Source organism: Alligator sinensis, unplaced genomic scaffold (assembly GCF_000455745.1).
Source record: "Alligator sinensis unplaced genomic scaffold, ASM45574v1 scaffold26_1, whole genome shotgun sequence".
Lineage (NCBI taxonomy): Eukaryota > Metazoa > Chordata > Crocodylia > Alligatoridae > Alligator > Alligator sinensis.
In genome coordinates, this window is record NW_005842448.1 from 160,148 (window position 1) to 182,813 (window position 22,666).

Below are 22,666 nucleotides of genomic sequence, written 5' to 3' on the forward strand. Positions count from 1 at the left end.
CCAATTTGATTCAAAATAAGAGTGGTAATGTTTTTGTATACCAAACTAAATCCAGGGTTTTAAAAAATCATTTTAAAACTATTTTTTATGTCTAATTTGAGGTCTGGTAAATAGCTTAGTCACATGCCACATCCTTCAGAACATCTGTGTAGCATTATTAAAATGAATGTGCTGCCTGAGTAAGTCACAGGTGATATGAACTCATAGTTGCTGACAGCTATCTTGAACTTACATCTACTTCTCCAAAAGGTTTGTTGTTTCACCCTTTTTCACAGGGCTTGAGGCATCCAGTATGATGACCTTAGAGATGCTTGCTTCTGTTTGAGAGGTTTAGTTAATAGGAAAGTGTTTTAGCCTATGGCTTTGCCTTAGGAAAAATGTGTGCCAAAGAGGCTAACTGTAAGAGAAAATTCACAGCAGCAAGCGCTCTACAGACTAATTAATTATTTAGAGATTTCAGAAAAAAAGTCTGAACTCCCAGAGCTCCCATTTGCAATACATTAAACAATTGGAATTTTTGAAAAAAGGAGAAGGCAAGAGAGAAATTTCTCTGCTCTCATTAGTGTGTGGGAGGTCATTTCAGGGCCCAAATTAGCCTAGTGACTTGAAACCAATATTGATGTTCAGTGTTACTGTGAATGTGAATTCATCTTCAAACTGCAGCATTAAATGTTCTCCTTCTGTGATTCAGGTTTTATTGCCTGAAATTCCAGAATTGAAAACAAGTTTACATGCATTGTGCTTATCGCGTCCAGACACAATTTGTAACCAAGAAGCAAAGGGTGTGTCTTTTACTTCACTTTAAGTGGGTGTTTTTACCTCTCATGATTGATTGTCAATTAAAGTTTTTCCATCTTTGTGAGGGCTAGTCTAGACACTATAAATGTAGCCTGAAGGAAATGATTGGGATGTTCAGACTAGCTTTGCACAAAGGTGTTAAATGCTGCAAGTTAATTGGCAACTGAAATAAAAAAAGTTCTAATGTAGAAATGCCTCAAGGAAAATAACAGATTCAGTGCCAAAAAAAAAAAAGCCAAACTTTGCAAAGGAAAGAATAAAGTTTCCTGATAACCTCTTTTGCCTCTTCAGAACATCAAATTCAGCAAAACTGATAGGTGTGATTCTAATTGTCTTTCTGATACTTGTGATTCTTTTGCTCCTTCAAAATCGGAGCCCAGAGCTAGTGTCCTAGTCACCCTCCCCTAGTTGTGCTACTGTTTGGATATAGAACATGAATAAACAGAAATTCTTGTTCAGTGCTGTTCAAAAGTAGGGTGAGAGCTTGTGGATTCTGTCTATACTGGAGCAGAGTAAGGAAAAGGTTAAGGTTGCATAAGTATGTAACTTACTTTTTTCCTTCTCTTTTCAGAAATTAAGTTTTTCTAAACTCTGTTCCAAAGGGGCAGAAGATACCTCAGGCAACCTTAGCCCTGTACATTCCTTAGTTTCTTGAGCAAAAAGAGAGATGTTTGTGTTAGTTAAGTGATCACTTCTATAGATGTAATTAGCATGCAAGCTTTCCGTTGATGCTTTATAATTGTTTCCCTAAGTGCTCATGGCTTCTCATCTGTCTCTAACCTGCTGGAATTGCATTCATGGTTACACTGACATGTCTGGGGCCTGGAAAGAAACTTCAGACATGAGAGAAGCCTCAAAATCTTCACAGTGTGTATTACATGCTCATTACACTGATTTTAAGCATATTAAAACAAGATGTCTGTGTATATCATTTTCCATCCCCCTAAGGTTTACAGCCCCTTCTGTCATCCATTCAGGCTTGCCCCATTACTGTGTTAATATTTTAGATACCATTAGCACATAAATATTGCTCCTTTCTGTCTGGAGACCTCTGGTGCTGGGTGCATATGGCATACACAACACATCAGTTTTGGGGAGCAATACAGATTTCTTTGGGTATGCAGTCTAAGCTGTACATAAAACCAGATCCTAAAGCCCCACTGTCCATCCAAGTCACCTAGATACTCTGTTCCTGCTACACCAATGCCTCCTGAGCCATACCTCTGGCCAGTCAAGTTGGCCCTTACCTCTATACAGTTCTCCTGTCTAGCAGAGATGATGCTATCTTTCAGTTAGTATTTCCTGCTTTACAGAACCTTCACTTGGGTCACTTTGGGGGACTCACAGCTGATACTCTCAGATACACATAGATGAATAGCTCCCCAATCACAGCATGTGCACAAGTCAGAGTTCAGACCCCCCAGAGAATCAAAAACCACCCCCTCCTCCCCTGATCCTAGCTCTAACATGGGGGTAGCAGGGATAGGGGTTTACACCCACATAGAAAGATACCAGATTCCAGCTCAATTTGGGGAGCAGGGAGAGTGAGTCAAGCACTCCTGGAAGTGAAGAGATCTCCCGTCCCCCTCAGATCCCAATTCACATGAGGTAGGTAAGGGGTCAGGGTAGATACCCCCTACATCTTCATAAGGGCAATGATATCCAGACTGCCCAGGAAACTAGGAGATGGGCTCAGACACACTCAGCATGGCAGGAGTTCTTTGTCTCCCAAGTCTATGATGTGGTACAGTAAAAGGGGATCAGATAGAGCCCCCCAAGTTTACAGTAGGGGAGCCAGGATCCTTATCAGACACCCAAACAGAGACCCCCAGATCCTGGTACATATATGCATGGAAGAGGAGAATGCTGGGTTGACTTTCTTACATCCCTCATCCCCTACATCACCACTACCTGTGCCCCACCTCTGCTCATCTAGTTTTTGAGACCTATCTTCATTCCCCATTTATTCTTTTCTATCAACTTAACAGGCCTCTTTAATCCTCCACTCCTTAACTATTGCAGCAAAAAATCATAAGTCAAATGTTGTATTTTTTTGCTTTTGAAAACAGTTTGAACTACTTTTGAATTTCTACTGTACCAGTTTACTTTTCCACCAAACCAAATAAAATAAAATGTAAAGAGTTCCCTACTCTCAGAATGGCAGATTGATTTCTGCCAAGGGCTGAACTCAGACAGACAGTAATGGACTCTAGGGCAGGATCAGTGACTACTGTACATTCCTCTGAGTCACCCATTTCATCTGAAAGTTAGTAGGTTGCAAACCCTTTAACTATTAAGTCTATGCCTGAGGATTGCAATTCATTTGGCTTGTGAGCCTTAGGCTCACACCTATTTTGAGAACCGGGTCTTTTGCTGAATACCATTTTCACTTTTGCTTTCCCAAAGGTGTCATGGGATAAATGTCAAGAAATAAATCTCCATTGAGATGATTTGGAACCCAGTCTGACCTGTGGTTTGATCCACAGGTCTGTGGCAGAAAATTTGATATATTTTTAATCTTGGTGTTTTTCTTGTTCTCAAGATCCCTAGCTCAAAAATAGTCCCTGAATTTTGAGCCCTTTCCTGCCCTGCACTGCGTTGCAGCATACTTGAAAGTAATAGGAGTAAGCATGTAGGTTTTAGAACACTTAAAGGATTGAACTTTAAAAAAAGAGAGGTCTTTCTATTTTAAGTAGAGCAGAGATGCTGCTTTGATAGAATGTTTGTAAACTGGAACAAATGTTTGGAGAGTGTCCAGACCAGCGAATTCAACCACTCTCAGTTAATTGTTTTCCATTCAATTTAACTTGTAGTTGTTCTGCCTTTAGTTATTCCCTTGAGTTATTGATAAACAATTTACTCAAGTTTTAAGGGGAAAAAAAACCCATGTATGTGAGTCTGAGCAAGTGGCATCTACTGAAAAGAATTAATAAATAACTTTATTAGCTATAAATAAAGAGCCAGATGTATCTGATGTGTGTGTTACAGCGGGCCTCAAAGTTTTGTTAGGAATCCCCTGCTTGTGATGCTGCATTGGATTGATGCAATCTGTTACAGCTTAGCACAGTTGACGCTTCTCTACTTCTTTGTCTATTTTATGTGTCTAGATTACCAACAGTTGATAAATGTATAGGCAGTCAGAAAATATTCAGGCTAAAAACACCTATCCATAAAGTCTGTTACTAAATTTAATCCTTTCATAAAAAACAAATCAAGCTTCAGCTGCTTTGTGAAGATCCCTATTAGATTTGTTGATTCGGATCACTGTCCATGATTCTATTCAGCTGAATCCAAATGTGAAAATTCAACGCTGATTCAGAGAATCAGCGATTCAGCCATAGACACAACTTTAAATGTTTTTTCTATAGACCTCGAGGTACCAAGCATGACTTGTGAATGCTGTGATGCTGGGGTGGATGGAGCATCCCACAGGAGTGCAAGAGCCCCACCCCCATGTGCTCAGCAGTGAACCCAGAAGTGGACAGGAACTACTTCCAGTCCACTTCTGGGTCTGCCACCGAGTGTGCCATGCTGCTCCCTCCTGTGCCCCTCCCAGCTTGGCGATCGGTCTTGGAGGGACCCCAGGTGACCCCCCCAGACCCAGGAGGCACAGTCACGGAGACAGGAAACATGGGGGGCCCCCCCTGCATGCTCCCTGTTGGACCTGGAAGTGGACTGGAAGTGCTTCTGGTCCACTTCTGGGTCTGCTGCCAAGTGTGCTGGGGAGCCCCCGACACTTCTATGGGACTTTCCATCTGCCCCACCATTTCAGCATTCACGAGCCACCTAGTACCTTGAAGTATGTAGAAAAAACATTTAAAGCTGTGTCTATATCCAAATTGTCAAATCTTTCTGAATCTCTCCAAATTGATTTGGAAGGTTCTGATTCGATTCTGAGAGATTAAAGGGTCCCCTCATTCGATTTGGAGATCAGGCCACCAAATCAGGCCAAATCTCTGCCGAATCGAATTAGGGGCCAAAGCTTTGCACAGCCCTACTAGACAGCCAGAGCTCCATTCAGCAGAGACAGAGCAAAGCAGTGCCACCTGGTATGTGAGCAGTAGAACAACACCTTATAGGAAGCATTCTCTCTGCTTTGAAATCCCTCCCTCTCTAGTCATGTGCTGTTGCTGCTTTCCATCCTTTAATACTACTGGGTGGCATGTAAGCTTCAATCGATGGGAGAGGGAATAAGGCCTACAGGGATAAGGCTGGTGAGGGGGGATGGCAGGTGGTAGCATGGTGTAGGGTGCGGTTGGAGGTGTCAAAGTGTAGCATGAATAAGAGACCCTTGTGGTGGGGGCAGCAGGGTGTCAAACCATTTCTACAGTCACACAAAGCTGACAATCCAAGCACGTTCTTTTTCTTTAGTCTCTCTTTTTTTTTTTTTTAACTAAAAGTAAAATGATTGGTAAAAAAAAGTTTGCCTGTCAGTAAAAAGGGGTGTAGACTGCCAATAAAAAAAATCTCTGGTTGGCAACCCTGGTTTGTTCTTTCTTTGCTTTCCTTTCTTACTGTATTCCTGTTTCCTCTGCTCTTAATATTTCTGCATATGGCTATACTGGCAGAGTACAGAAGGAAGGGGTGTGTGTAACTTTTCCAGAAAGTTCCATTGTTTTTAATCCAAGCCTCAAGAAGCTGTGAGCTGAGTGAAATGGGTAGTTATTGGGGGGGGAGGGGGCGTTCCCTCCTGGCTTCTATTTTTCTTTCTTGAGCTCCATGTTCTCTTAGACTTTTTGCCTTCTTCCCCACCTATTTTTCCTCTCAATTCCATATGCATATAGGCAATGGGCTTCATTCTGAACCAACATACCAAATCATGTTATTTTTTGTTCAAGGGTACAGGGGTTGTGCTGGATTGAGGCTGAGAGTAGAAGATGGGAGACAGTCTAAAGAGGGAGTCTTATGACACAAGTTTTGAGTTTATATTTCTCCCCTACTTTCCGCCAAGGAACACCTGGCCCATAGTTCCCCTAGTTTCTCCACAATCTTCCAAGCTCTGCTCAATACTTTCCTGCATTTCCTGGTTATTTGTCCACTTCCCATGGGTTTTAGCGTATGAGACCAGAGTATGACCACTTGCTAAATTATTTCTCAGTAGCATGTGATTGGGACATCTTTAAAAATGACATCAAGCAAAGGATCCTAATAACTCCATTGGCACTCTCTCTCCTTTCCACTTTACAAAATATAGTATATTTGACTGTCTTTCTTTCCCATCTTTCTATCGCTCCTTAATATTAATTCATTTTTCTCCCAAGCTTTTATAGTTGTAAAATTAACTGGAATATTATATGTGAGCAGCTTAAAAAGGAGCACAAGGGCATGGCTAGGCTCTTGGCTTTAGGGAACTTCCTATCCCCCACACCTTAAGTGAGAGATCCCATAGCTGTTCACTTTCACTGGATGTTATATGCCTGAGCTATTAGATAAGTTTGGTGGGGGATGTGGTCTATGTGGAAGTTGGAAATTTTGCTGGGGGCTCCTTTTTGTTGGATATTACAGGATAATTTCACTATTTGTCAATTTTGTTTTTGCAGCATATATCAAAAGTGAGTTTTAGATTGGTACCACTTTCATAATTGTATAGATCAGAAGAAATATATGTCCACATGATTGACCTATTGCATTATTTGTTCCAATGATGAGAGCATCTCTTCTGTTCCTTACTTGTCAGAGACTTACTAACTGTGGCAATTCTCTTAACCTTTTGGTCTCAATCCCTAATATATTAAGGGGATAAATATATGAGCCATTTTTTCTTGTTGTATTTGAAATTCATGTTTTAAAGTAGTAATGGAATTTACATTATTGTACCAAGCAGCAATAAATTAGCAGTACTAACTATTCTATTCTGTATTCATGGTCCATACTCAGGTAACATTACCTATGATTTTCAATGTCACTGAAGGAGAGGAAACACTGCAAAGTGTTATATGTAATTGAAGGCAGAGTAACTCTCCATGTCTGTGCTGACAAATATAATGCAGACAAACACTAATTAGAGGAAGTAATTATATACTCCAGGGGTATACTTGTCATTTGTGTATGTAACTGATTGTGCCAAAATTGTACTAGATTAAAAAAAAAAACCTATGATCATTCTGTTTTAATTTGCTTTGTTATACAAGTAGTGTATGCTGATAGCTATGTGCACATATCTTGTGTGTCTAACTTAAATTCTGCTCTGATAATTAGTTCACCTCTATCTATTGCATGTTATGGGTTTTGAGCAGTAGTATAACTTGGGGGAGCAAGAAGAGCAAGAGCTCTGGGTGCCAAATGAGTGTATGAGGGGGAGGGGTACAGAATGGCATCCTCTCTGCCCCACCTCCTTCCTTCGGCAGAATTGCAGCATCCAGGTGCACAGATACCCTACTGCTATAGGATCAACAATCAGGGCAGGCAGACAACACTGTAGCAGCAGCACCTGAGGACTTTTTTGAGTACCTGGACCAGGCAAGACTCCCCCACCCCCAGTTTTGGCAGCCCCTCTCCTCTAGCGCTTAGCAGCACCTCCCTCCCGCTTTCCATCAGGGTTTTCCCAGGGCACAAAAAGTAAGTAAATATGTAACGCAATCTATAATATTCCATATTTTCTAGAAACTAAAAAAAATTTTTTTCTCCTCCTTTTCTCTTATGATTATCTGTTTTGATTACACAGTCCCATAACTAGGATAGGCAGAATGAAGGGCAGCGTGACACTTTAAAAACTAATAGTGTAGAGAGGCTTTTGATGAAGTAGGCTGTTGCTTAAGAAAGCTCATGCCTTTCTGAACCAGTTAGTCTCTAAAGATGAAGTTTTACATTACACTTAGGCCATACTAAATCTGTGAAACTTTAAACAGTGTTAAATTTAGAACATGCTGTGATCAGTCACTCATTAAGAGCTAATACTGTTTCTTGTCTGCACACCTCTGACTTGCCGCTGGAGGGATGGAGAGCAGGGATGTGGTTAGGAGGCAGGACACCTGGGCTTTATCCCTCTTGGGTGATGGGGCTGGGAGCAGTGCATACTGAGATGCTAGAGGACTGCAAATTGCTTGTTTTATCTTCATGGAGCAGACTGAAGTTACCTAACATGATTTAGGTAGCATGGCCCAGTGTTAACCCTTCCCTGAAGTAGTATAATTTTGAGATGCTCAGAAGGCACTTAGGACAAATTAACAAATTTTAATTTGTGCATATGGTCTAAATGTAATGTATAACTTCACCGTAAGATGTCACCCTGCCCTGCCTTCTGCCTGACTTCAAACTAACATTAACCACATTTCTGCTCATAGAAACAAAACCTGGATATAACCTTTGATTCTGTGCTCTGTCTTGTCCCAAATAGTCAGATTGTATGCACACCTGATTCCTTTCTCCTTCAGAACATTTGCAAAATTCATCCTTCCCTCTCTGGCCACACACACAAATTCTCATCCAGGCTTTCTCTATTACTGCTGTTTTCAGCCCACTGATTTCCCGGGTGTCCACATTGCCCCCAATAGGTTGCCTGGTGTTGCCACTGCTTGTCCCTGGGGAACACCCATGCCACGTGTGCTTTGGCACACGGCAAGTTACTCCAGGTGGGTAGGGAAGGCTGGGGCCAGCACTGGGCTGGCCCCAGTAGCTTTACCTGGGGTCCTGGGTGCCTCCCAGGGCTGCAGCAGTGGCAATTTTGTCACACAGAGCCTGGCTGGCAGCTGCAGTGTGGCTCTAGGTGACCCAGCTCTGCTTTTGAGTGGTGTGCACTACCCATATGTGCACTGCTCTGCTTTGTTTTCTGCAATTTTTTTTACACTCGGATATCCTGAGCCACCTGGAGCCATGCTGCAGATGCCAGCCAGGCTTTGCACAGCAAAATCGCTGCTGCTGCAGCTCCAGGAGGCCCCCAGGATGGCAGGTAAGGCTGCTGGGGCCAAGTAGAGGTGGCACAAGGTGGGCTGGGGAACCAGACATTCATGTCACCACACTAGATAAAGGGGGATATCCAGGAGTCAAAAAACCCCGCAGAAAAAACATGGAGCAGTGCTCGCATGGGCAATGCTCTCTTGCAGTGCAGAGAACATCTGAATGTGTGGTATGTGACACCACAGATGTGTTTGCGGTGGCATGGCACATGCCACATGGCCACAGTCATCTGGATGTGGCCACATGTCCGTTTATAGCTATAGACACTAGAATCTTTTTTTCCTGTCCTACCTTCTGAACTTTCTATCCTCCTTTAGGAGCCACATCAGAGGTAATCCTGTTAAAAACATTCCAGTTGATAATTGCTATGTGTTATTCAGTGGAAGGGCACTGATATCTCTTTTGGTTAGCTATATCTTCTAATTAAAAAAAAAAAGGTAACATGTAAATAACCTGGAGTATCTGTTGCAAGGCTTATGTGCTTTTCTTTTGCTGTATGTGTCCTTCCTACTCCATTTCCTCTGTTCATTTATGGCCATTTTCTGTGCCTTGTGCTTAAATTAGATTAAAGATCCTTCCAGGTTATAAAGCTGTCCTCCTTTATTTGTCTAGCTCTTATAGCAATGGGGCTTAGGTACTAACTGGAAACTCTGGGCACTACTGGAATTTATAAATGGTAAATCATAATAAATGCAACTGCTGGGTGATTTACTTAAGACATTTTCCTTAGGTTTTGAGCAAAGAAATAAACAGATATTTTCTGTATTGCCTTCACTGTATTTTTCAGCTTCTGTATTCATTAAGCCATGTAATTTTCACCACTAGGCAAAAATGGACTGTTTATAAAATTACACCCAGATGATTTCATAGATTTCATATCCTAGAGAGAAGAAAGAGTATTAAAATAAGTCATACCTCCATTTGCTCAAAATACCTGAAAAATAACCTGTCAGTTCTGTTAAAGGAAAGTCAGAGTCAAGGGACATATTAAACAAAAGCCTAGTGTGTGGTCACAGGTATGTAATTGAAGATTTGACCAGTCATTCACATATCTGCTGTTAAGTGAATATATTTTACTCTCTAACCATCTCAAAGTATTTGTTACACTTCAGTGCCCAGCAGCATAAAAGTATGACTCAAAATATGACAGATAGGAAGTGAAAATGGGTTCAATAGGTTTCATCAATTTAGAGAAATTAGTATTATATTCAACAATATAGGAACAAAAATTGACAGCTATCATTTTAGCTATAGTACTTTCAGCTGCTGAGCACCTGAACTCATGTGCAGAAATTAACTTTTCTTTCTTTAACTTTCTTTACTTTTTTAATGTCCTAGGAATGGAAAACATTGCTGCCCCCCACTTCCCTCACTTAGCTGAATCAGGATATGAAATTATTCTGTTATTATCCACAGTATGATTGCCAAGTAAAATCATTACTGATGAACAGAGAATTCTGAACAGTAGTGTTTGCAGTACTGTTCAGATCAGTATGTTTAGATCACATGTCTAAATTGTATGAATTTGTGCTAGTTCTCAGTGTTGATATCATATTAACATGTTGTACAGAAGTACTCTATGCATGTTTTACAGCCTGGTAATTTAGAGCACATTTTTTAGCACTATAGGGCACATTTAGATGAGCATGCACGTGTGTTTCCCTGGGGACACATAGCAGCGGCACGTAGTTGTGCCATTGCTGCTTGTCCCCAGGGAATGCCTGTGAACACGTGTTCTGATGTGCAGCAAGTTGCCCTGGGTTGGATAGAGAAGGCTGGGGCCAGTACCTGGACTGGCCCCAGCAGCCTTACCTGGGTTTTGAGGGCCTCCTGCTGAGGGTGATACAGCAGCAGGGAGCCTGACCAGCAGCCGGAGTATGGCTCCAGCTATATAGACTCTGGTTTTGGGTGATGCATACTGCCACCACGTGTGCTGCTCCACAGTTTTCTAGCATAGGTTTTTTTTACACCAATATTTCAGTGTAAAAAAAAAAGCCACACTGCATATTAGCAGCACGGGGAATGCTTGCATATGCAACATTTGTGATGTGCCGCACCACAGATGGGTCTGCAGCACCACATAGCTCATGTGCATGCTTGCCTGGATGCACCCGTAAAATTACAGGACTCTTAAATATGACAAAAGTACAGTGTTTGGTGCGGAGCCTCTGAGCCTCCTTGCACTTCCCAAGCTAAGAGGCAGGGAGCACTCCGCAGCCTCCTGGAGCTTCTCCACTGGTAAGAAATTTGACCATTGTATAGAAGTTGTTTTAAGTGCTGTAGGTTGCTGAAGTGCTGTAAAACACAGTGCTTCAAATTTAATTCTCATTTAACAGGGATTAATTTAAATAGCACAAAAAAGCAACTTCTGTACACACCCTAAGGTTTGTGGGTCTGCGTGGCCAATCCCATTTCCTTCTCTTTTGCTTTTTATTTGCAGAATTTTGTCAGGGAAGGAGATGCATTATCAGAAATTTAAAAATAGTAATCATAAAGACAACAATATAAAACATGTAAACATAAACAACTACAACAATTCTCTTTAACTGATAATTATTGTAATATGGAAAGGATAGTTGACCACACATCTGAATTTTTACTCTCAGGCTGGGTGCCAGCTCTGGGTGAATTTTTATGTAGAGATGAAGGAACACAGGGGCTTGGCACCCAGGGAAACACTGAGGAACTGTTAGGGTGCCTGTACATGAGAGACTGCTCGGATGCACTGTAATTACAGCACTTTGGTTTGCTGGAGCATGGTAATTACCACACTCCAGCAGCTTCCTGTCTCTCATGTATCAGTGACCCCACGCTTCAAAGTGGTGGTGGGGGCAATTTATCTAAAGCTTGTCAAATGAGCTTTAGTTCAAGCACCCCCACTGCCATTTTGAAGCATGGGGATGCTGATACATGAGATGTTGCAGCGCTTTAATTAGAGCAACTCTTGGAGGTGCTCTAATTAAAGTGCAACCACCTCCCCCCAACCCCAGAGCACATGCAAAAGTGCCCTTAGAAACTGGGGGAGGCAAGAAAAGGAACACAACAAGACTTTTTTACATTGATTTGGATTATGGTAGTATAGTTAGTAGAAAATTAATATCTTTGTGTATATTTTGGGGCATTGGTTCTGTTTTGGAATGTTAAATATCTGATTTTATGGGTTGGATTCATTTATAAATAAAGATTTAAAAAGGAAAGCAAACAGAATTTTAAATTACTCCCTCTTTTTTCTTTGTGTGTGATGGTTGGTTGGCAAGAACTAGTATGTATTTAGTATAGCATATATATCTTGTATTCAGGATGGATGGATTGAAATTTACAGTGTATAGATTTGTTAGTGGTGTATGCTTTCATGGTTTATTGCATCCATATACTTTAAATAATTTAATAAATACTTGTTTAAAATCAAACCAACTGTGAGAGAGCTGCAAACAGTGTATTTAAAAACAGCTTAAAACAAATGTTACCTTTCCAAAATGGTCAGCAAAGCCTGTAAATGTCTGGAATTCATGCTTGATACAATGATTAAAATATACAAAATTAATGGAAAACTACCTTCTAAAAAAAATTAATACTCTCAATGCTTATCCACCCTAAAGTGAAGATAGGCACATATGCAAAGATAGGAATTGTTTTTTTCCTGAAAAAAATGAAATCTACCACCTATTTTCTTTTATACAAGATTCATAGATTCATAGATTGTAGAGTTGGAAGGGACCATAAAGGATCATCGTGTCCGACCCCCTGCCCCTGGCAGGAAAGAGGACTGAGGTCAGATGACCCCAGCCAGGTGACTATCTAGCTTCCTCTTGAAGACCTCCAAGTTAGGTGATAGCACTACCTCTCTTGGAAGCCCATTCCAGATTCTGGCCACCCTTACTGTGAACATTTCTTCCTAATGTCTAACCTAAATCTACTCTCCACTATTTTACATCCATTATTCCTAGTTACTCCCAGGGGCGCTCTGGTAAATGGCGCATCACCAATTCCCTGTTGTCCTCCCTTGATAGTTATAGGCAGCTACAAGGTCTCCCCTCAGACGTCTCTTGTGAAGGCTGAAGAGAACCAGATCTCTCAACCTCCCTTTGTAGGGTCTTTCACGGAGACCACTAATCATGCAAGTGGCCCTCCTCTGAACCCTCTCCAGCTTCTCTGTGTCCCTCTTGAAGTGCGGCACCCAAAACTGGACACATTACTCCAACTGTGGCCTGGCCAATGCCGCATACAGGGGGAGCATCACTTCCCTCGATCTGTTGATCATGCATCTGCTAATACATGACAAGATGCAATTGGCCTTGTTGATGGCTTCGTTACACTGCTGGCTCATGTTCATCTTGGAGTCAACTATGACTCCAAGATCCCTCTCAGCCACTGAGCTGCTGAGGAGGTCATCCCCCAACCTATACATGTGCTGGGGATTCCGCCTTCCTAGGTGGAGTACCTTGCATTTATCTTTGTTGAATTACATCCTATTTCATTCCACCCATTGATTCAACCTGTCCAGATCAGCCTGTATCTGTTCCCTGCCCTCCGGTGTGTTAACTTTGCCCCATAACACACTGGAGGGCAGGGAGCAGACACAGGTTGGATCAATGGGTAGAACAAAATAGAATATATTGTCATTGTGCTAGTTGCAAAGAAAATTCTTTCCAATAATCATTGTATAATAATGCAATGTTGCTACAAAAAAACTGTCTTGTTGTGCAAGCTTGTAAATGCTAAGGCTTCCTAGTTTGCCTGATATTCATTTTGTTCCCAAATATTTCAAAGGCACCTATTTCACTTTAAATATTTATGAAACAGTAAATGACCAAAATTCTTTCGCTATTCAGTTTTTTATGACTGTGTACCCATGTGGGTGTGTTTTTGCAAGAAAGAGAGCCGAATGCCTGATCTCCCTTTCTCTCTTTTTCCTTTTTTACTTCATTGGGGAAAAGGACGTAGAGCATGGTTTTTTTCCAGAATATATTAGAAAGTGAATGTGACCTGAAAGAGTGGATATTACTAATAGTGAAAAGTGTGTGTTGCAGCAGGTAACTTAGAGGACACTCTGCTTCCACAATTATATGCCACCCCTGCATGCTTCTTTTTTCTTTTTTTTTTAATCTTGCTTTAATCATTATATATTGAAAGACTGAAACCCTGGGAACGTTTGAGCTATTTCACAGTGTCTCAGGCTGTTTCTATTTGAGTCTAGAAAAAACAACGATGAGTGTTATCTCAACTATCTCTAATCCAAGGATGGTTCAAGAAACCATTGAAAGGTAGGGCTTTTTCAGGGCCAGCTAGGGAATTTTGGAGGAATTATCATTGAGATGATTTCTTTGCTTTCTCCCTTCCTTGAGAATGTGTACATTTTAAGAGCCCAAAAGAGATTAGCTTTTTACATATAAAGCAACCCAGAAATCAAGGCCTACTGCTCAGAGTTTTTCAAAACTCTACTCCAAGAACCTTGTTACAGGGTCATTTTGGACAGCTGCTGGAGTTCTTAATCCCTGTGCATTAACACCTTAAAGTGGTTTTAAGTACTCCTTATGCAGCTCAAAGTTACCATACGCTAGAGCATGATTACCTCTGATCCTTACTAACCAGGTCCTGTTCCATTAAGGTGTGGCCACTCCCCACAGATATGCTGCCCAAACTGAAGTCCTTCAATATCCCAGGTTCTCTCAGACCCCCACCAGTAGAGCAAGGATGAAAGCCTGTCTTGGCTTACCTCTAGTGGCAACTCACAGTTACAGCTCTGAGTCTTGCCCCTGCTCACCAAGCCTCTAGCAGCAAGTTATAGCTGTGCAAGTGGGCAGCAATCAGAGAAGATTTCTAAACTAACTATGTGACTGCTCCAAACTTGAAGCTAGCATTAATATTGATGAGCATTTGTGTGACTCACAGCATAAGGTGCAATGAGGCCTCAAGTGTCAAGGAAAGGAGGAAGCAAAGGGTCAAAGCAGCATTGGACCAAGAATGGATATATGAACAATTTAATGAGGTTAACATTGTTACAGGTGGATGATGGAAAGCATAAGAATATATAAAAAGGAGGGATTAAGATATAAGAATAGACAAGTAAGAAAATAAGATAGAGAGAAAAATGTAGAAAACAAGGCTAGATTAAAAGAAAAAAATATGCTTGTAGACAAAAAAGTAGGGCCACATACAGAAATAGCATGAGGACAATTTTCCTCTTCACTTCTTATTTGTAAATGTATGTTAAGGAGTAACATGAACACTAGAATGTAACTAGTAACCTGCCCCAGGCAATTATGTCTTGAATTGAAAGAATACATTTCATTTTTATTTCATACTTTACAGACAATATATGTATCATATTTCCACTTAAGTCAAAGGAGAAATGGCAACAATGCATAATGAAGTGTTTTTGTATAACTTTTCCATTCTTCTGCTGGAGTGTAACACTGCTGGAACTCATTTGCTGATAGCTATATGGTTCATCCAGTGGCCTCAATGCCTGTTTATGCACAGAGGTTTATCTGGGGATTTACAAATCAAGACAGGCATCAACATTATCAGCTTAAAAAATTATTCTTTGTGTCGGTGTGAATGGAGTACCTATGTTTGACAACATACTTAGTCTAATAAGTGAGGTTCTTTCTTCATGAATAACTTTTCATCATTGTTCAGGATATACCCATGAACTATGTATTGGATGTTATTAGCTTTATTATTTTAACAACATATTTTGCAATGTTATAGTACCCAATTATCTGTGTAGCCCATACAAATCTTGGAGGAAAAAAGAGATGGCAGTGTATATATGTAATAAATAAGCAAGTCTGTGTCCTTCTTTTAGAAACATTTTATATACTACTTATGACTGTTGTCATGTTACTTGTGAAATACAATGTTTCTGGATTCCCCGCATCATAAGGCTGTAAAGCAGGGGTCAGCCACAAATCCAGAGGATCTGGCCCACAAAGCTGGAGGGCTTTTTCTGTGCCTGTGCCTATGCTGGGGCTGGGGCTGGGAAGTAACAAGCTATCCCGCTAACTGGGCAGCTTCCAGCTGCACCCTCAATTGTCACTTTATCCTGCCAACCCCACACCTTCCCCCCTTTCCCTTGCCACCCTCCAGCTCTGGTCCAACACAGTCATTTCAGCAGCATATCAGTGACAGGGGGAGAGTACCAGAGCCTGCACCACCACAGTTTCCCCCAGACCCTATCTCCCTGTCTGGGTTCTGAGTGCAGCTTCCAGCTGATGAGAAGCTAGGCTGGACCAAGCATCTACAAATCGTGTCCACACTGCTGAGCTTCTCCACCTCGACCCTTCCAATCAGTGGGGAGATGTAGTGGGGCTGCTCAGCTTCCAGTTGTGCCCATGTTGCAGCTGGGGGGAGGGGAAATGGTGGGAGCACAGGTGCATTTTGCAGATACCTGGCTGTAATGCAGTTCTCTACCAGCTGGAAGCTGTGCCCACTCCTGAACTGGGGAGCAGTGGGACTAAGAAAAGCAATGGTAGTGGAGCTAAAACTTCCAGGTAAGATGGTGTCTTACCTCATGCCTTTGCCATTGTCATGTTGCTCAAGACACCCACCCTGCACTGGGTTGGGTTGTTCTGGTCCACAGCTTGTAAACGGTTACCAGCCTCTGGTGTGAAGCAATAAGAGTTGTACTTATTGAAGGTCATTAGAAAAAAGTTCATCACTGCACTAGGTCCTGCAAATGCTTTCATAACTCAACATGTTCCATTATAACTTTTGCAGGGTCACTTTTAAAAGCATAACAGAAATGTTCCAGTCTATGGTAGGGACAGATTGACCAATCTGGGACCTTAGAGATAACCCATCCTCTTACAGACAGTCACCCCCTTGACAAGAAATGACTGTTGGAAGTGGGCAAAGTCAACAGCAAAGGTAGGATGGGTGGGTGGGGCTACTACACTTCCTTCCACATATTGGGTAGGGCAGCAGGACATTTCAGCCAGGCAGCCCACTTTCACATCCCAGATTCAGAAATGAAGTTTCGGATCATCTCCTATGGCCACTGTCAAACCAGACCAACATCTTCAGAACAGCTGCAGAGAGATTTCCTTGGTGTTGGTACCAATTAATAAGCTAAGGAGTAGATTGCCTACTGCAACCTGAAGAAGAATGCCTTGCATTCAAAAGCTTGTCTAAATATCCTCTATACATAATTGGTCCAATAAAAGATGTCACCCTAAGAAACCCTTGCCTCTGGATTGTGTAAGAAAATTGTGTTTATTGTATACCTACACATTATATATTATTTGATAGCTAAAAGAGTGTGTATGTGTCCAAAATTCAAAATTCACAAAAAATATGTCCTTCACTCCATTGTGAGACTTCATATGAATCAGATCTCTGCCTGATTTTCCCCTGACATGCTAACACCACTTACTTATAGCAAACGTCATGCATGCATTGTGATTTCTTTACTTTTTTGTTGTTTTTCTTGACTCTTTAATAATTTAAGCTATAAATAAGTGTTCAAGTTACTACATTTTTTATTTCTAAGCCACAAGTAATTGCTTAAGCTACTACATATTAATATTTTAAAATAAATACTCTCTTTATTTCTATATATACATAAAATATCGAAACAGAAAAATCAAAAACAGAAAATCTGCCAGCAGGACGTCTTCCCTCGTGCAGATGGCAAATGCTAACAGGTCACCATGAAAGTCAGCAAAACAGGCAAGCTGTTACTGAATATTATGAAAACAAATAAAAGCACTTGATGTATAATGAATCGTGTTGTACAAACAGGAAAAGATGACTAGAAGAAGAGCAGGTAAGATGACAGGATAATGTTAGCACACGGTTAGAAAATGTAACAATTGCTCAATGAAATACTGTCCAGAGGTCACCAGTTTCTCCTGAGATCCATATTTCAGCCTGCATTGAACATCACTGTATTTGACATAAGTGGTATGTCATTAATGTGCCAGTACTGCGATGCAAGAGACTTTATTATTGAGAAAATGGTGATCACTTCAAAGGATGTTGCCTACATATAGAGCCTACCTATGGAGCTACCTTTGGAGATTGCTTTGATTTGATCATATGAGAATAACAAAAAACTTTTAAAAGAGGGCAACCTAACCAAGTTGGTTTATGACAGTTTCGGAGGATACCTTTTCCTGCAAATTAAAATGTTATGACTTTGCCATAAAATTAACACTGATACTATAAATGAGGACATCATTGTCAGAATTATCAGAGAAGAAATTGTATACATAAATATAGATAACGCAGGTAACAAAAATGGTACCAAGGATATCTAACACCCAGTCAAGTTTCTGAGCAGTTTGTCACTAAGCGGTTTGCCTCCACTCAGTCTCATGCTTAAGGTGGGAATGATTGTGATTGTTGCAGAATATGCATCCAAAGTTTAGCTTAATCAATGACATGAGACTTAAAAGACTTTATGAAAACACAATAGACTTCAAAGTGATAACAGGAAAGCCTACCAGACAACAGTCTTTTGCCAAGAATTGCATTATGCTCATTGGACACAGCTCTACCTTTTCAGATACATAAGAAGCAATTTCCTATCAGAGTAGCTTTTGCAACAAAAGCCAAGATCAAATGCTTGACAGAGTTGGGGCATTTGTAAATACGCTTGCGCTGCAACGTTGGGCACCTTTAAAACCACTCAGCACTGCAGCACATACATTTGTATAAAAGGCAAAATGCACATCAGCGCTGAGAAAATGGCAGTGGCATGTTTATGAATTAAAACACATCAAAGGTGTTTTAGTTCAAAAGTGCACCACTGCCATTTTCTGCATGCTGACATGCAGTTCACCGCTTGTACAACTGCACGTGACTCACTGCACATCACCTCGTGTGCAGAGCAGACTCAATTAATCGAGGTATGTATATAAATGCCCTACGTGTTTACCTACTACAGCCTATGTTTGGACACGGCAAGGCATATGTTACAATTTATTTATTTAGCATATGTGGTTTTGGCACATTGTTTCAGCCATCTTAGAGCGATATCGCCACCAGTGTGAGGAGTTTGAAGGAGACCAGGTAGCATAATAAATTAACATGAGTCAACAATGTGGGACATGGTTTGAACTTGCCCACAAGGGCATTTGTTGTCATTGCAAAGGCCCCATTGGTATAGGTTTGAGGCATAGTGACTCTATTCAGGTACAAAATGGTTGAGAAGTACTCAATAACAGTGTGGCCACTGAATTCCCGGTTGACTGAGTGTAAGGTCAGAGATGATGTCATGTTTAGTGTTTGTGCTGACCATTCTTCTTGCCATTGAGTAAGAAAAGAAAAGTCAAAGGATTTTGAAAGGGTGGACCATATTCGATATCTTGAGGGGAATTGAGCTAATGGTGGGTAGAATATGTCCCAGTGCACTGGCAGCATGGGATTATAATGGAGTCTGACTAGTAAATTTACTTCAGCATTTGTGTGGCAGAGATGAGGGGGAGCAATGTAACCATGGGAGTGGAATGGGGCATGTTACAATGTCAAGGGTGAGATCATTTGACTACTGGACCAAGGAAGATACAAATGTTAAAAAGAAAAAAAAAAATTGATTCATTTAATTTGTTCTCACAGCTTCTCTTCTTTCTTCCACTATGCCACAGTTTTTCTTTTTAACTTTAGTATCTCCCTTGATTTTTCCAGTGATCTTCAGCCAAATTCTGTCAAATTTGTATAGTTTCTGGCAAAAGCCTTGGAATCTTCAGTTTAGTGAAATGTCATTTCTGTCTAAAAATCTGGCCCAGTCTGTAGCAGCTGTTTGATCTTTTAAACCTTATCATACAGATAATCAAGAGATCAAAATCATTTGCTTCAAAATATTTCCACAGAATCCTAGGACAAAACTAGGGTTAAAAATGTAACTGAACAATCCACCTACCATTTTCAATTACTTTTTGAACCCAGAAAAGCTTGGGAAGGGTGTTCAAAAACATCATTTAAATGAACATAAGCATGTTCAAGTATTAAATATAGAAAACATGAGTACATACAGCACCAGAAAAAATATATCCAGTGGTTAGAACACTTCCCAGGGTTCAAGTTTTATTCCTCCTCTGTCTGAACAGGTTCAAACCTGAATTTTACAGGCAGATTTGAACCCTTGCAGTTCCCTAGGGAGTGCCTTTTTACTAGCGTATAGGATATTCTAGGTTTGGTCCACTCGCAGTCACTGTTGTTGAAGCTGTTTCACTATGCAGAGATGAATTAAAGAGTCATTGGGCTAGAGAGAAGGAGGGGGAAGAGAGTATGACTTGTAGCCTAGTGGTTAGGTTTAGCACATAGGGAATGGGAGTCTAATCCCCTGTTGAAGTACTGATTCACTTACTTTAAACAGTAGTGGGATAAAATCATAAATATTTCTAGGATAGTCTCACCCCCCCCTTCTCTTTCCACCCATTCTTGAAGTCTTTTCTTCCCAGAAGAAACACTTGCAACAGGAGAGGTATCGTGTGCCATTCTGGTAATTAGGATTGTTTCCTGGTAGGTCAGGGGTGCATCGAGCTTGAGTCCTTTTAGGGAGAAGAGGGTGTTAAAACCATGTCTCCAGTAACCATTTCCCTATTGTATAAGGGCAAGTGTTAACACCACCACTGTTCTAAAAGATAGAGGTAGCCACTGCTGTATTTGAAAGGAGTTTGATTGGATAGGTGTGCAATACAGATTTGTTAGAGGAACTCACACAGGGGAAACGTGCACATGTTTGGGTGCCTGTGAACTGTAAGGTTGAAAGCTTAGTCACTTAAATTCCATAGCTTTCTAAGGTAGAGTTAGGTGGCTGCTGGGGGTTAAGGAATCACAATTTTGAACACAGGTGGCTGAATCTTTTTAAAATCTGCCCCAAAGCTCCTATGCCTTAATACAGCCGTATAGGTATAATTAGGGGGATTGATGAGTATTTCCTTCACTAAAAAAAGTAGTTTGCAGCTGTTTTATTTTTTCTGTTCTACTTTTACCATTAGCCAGGGAGTTTTGCAAATTATTTTCACCATATCTTAAGCAATTGAGTCATTTTCAGTCATGGAGCATGTAAGGTAAGTATATATAATTTAATGTAAGATTTCTATTTGTTACCTTCTTTGGTGATATAGTCAAAGCTAGCAGTAATTTGAAGTGCAGTGATGCCTATAATATAGATTTGCCTTTTACAGATTTAGCAAATCCTGAATTTAAGTAAACTGAGTTAGAAGGTTTTAAAAACATGTGTTGTTCATGGCAGTTTGTTTACCTTAAAATCATAAACTAATGTTCTCCTAACATTTCCTTGCTGTGTGGTTTAAAATGAGTGGAAATTTCTGTTAGGAAGGTAATATATTAAGATTCTAAAGGCTGTGCCTGTCATTTCTGAAAGGAGTATATGTATTTCTGAATATATGTTTCTTTTTCGAAAGATACACACAAAATAAAGCTACATGAAAAGAAAGTAGCAGTGGAGCACTGAGAAATGAAAAATAAAATTGTGTGTTGTCCTGTATGCCTATTAGGTCTGCGAAATCTCACCGGCTGTTTCGTTTCAATGCTGTTTTGACTCATTTTGAGCTTGAAACAGCAAAATCAAAACAAAATGAAAGGCTTCAAAACAGCCTCGAAATGAAATGAGGGCAGTTGAAATATTTTGAAAGTTCAAAACGTTTTGAGTTTTGAAGCAAGGCTTGCTTGCAGCTAAAGAGAAACTAAGGAGATGGAAGGGGAAGAGGGGGGAAGGACTGCTCTGACATTGACATCTGTAGCTGGCCAGTGGCTGTGATCCTTCACGGAGGTCCCTGCCAATCCCAGTGCTCTGGGGGATGGATGGAAAAACAGCATGAAAAGCATTGTTTGAACTGAGCTTTTTCTGTGTCTTCACACTTACAAGTGACATAAGTTTTGTTCTGAACAGTTTGAGGTGCAGTTTCCTAGAAACCCCTGCACCTATCTCCTTGAAACTTGGCAGGCTTCATGGCCCCAGCAGGGACTACCATCCCTGCAGTTTTCACCCTGCTGCACATAATACACACGCAAAGTCACACGTCATGAGTTTTGCTTGTCAGCACCTTGAGGTACAGTTCCCCAGAAACTCCTGTGCCTATCTCCTGGAAAGCTGGCAGGCTTCATGGCCTCAGCAGGGGCTACCATCCCTGCAAGTTTCATCTGAATCAGGCAAGAAATGACACAATTATAGGCAGTTTTGTGCTTCCCCATTATAACCTATGGGCGAAACAGTTTAGACTAAACAAAACAGAATGAATGCTTTCAAAACAAAGCAAAACTCAAAATGAAACACTGTCCCATCAAAATGGTGAAACAGAAGTTGGAACAAAACAGTGCTGTTTCACACAGCCCTAAAGCCTATATGTTCATTATATTACTTTTTAATTACAAAATTGTTTTTCCCCTTTATATAAGACTCCCGCTCTATTCCTTGTGCATTTTGAATAGTTAATGAGGCAGAGTTGCTCAGTGAATTTGAGAGAAACACTCATTTCAAATAACAGCAGTTGTCTTTGACATAGAGATGCTTTACAGCCAGCTTTAAAGCAGCATGACTTTTCAGTGAATTTGTTACAACATATACCATAAAAGGCAACAAATCACAGTAACATTCTGGTTAACTGTACAAAGTAAATTTTCAGTATGGTGCTTATGGATTTAGCTGTGAGGTTCTCATTAAACATTAATGTTGGTCTTATGATAAAATTCTGTTTTATTGCAATGAACATTTATTTTGTAGCTGATTAGATAGCTAAGGCATTATAATGTGATTTAGAGCCTTTTTTTCTATAGGTTAGTGGTTTGAATCTAGCTCTAATAGGTAATGAACAATGGTAGTTGCTATTTCAGGGTTGGTTCAGTGGCTGATGAGAATTCAGTGGACAGCCTCATTATAGTACTTAGTGCACATGCCTTGACATAACATTTAGCAGCTTCAGTAGAGAGGGTTGAATTGGCATGGAGACCGAACTGCCATCTTAGCTTTACAGATTACAGTCTCATTGCAGGGCAGGGT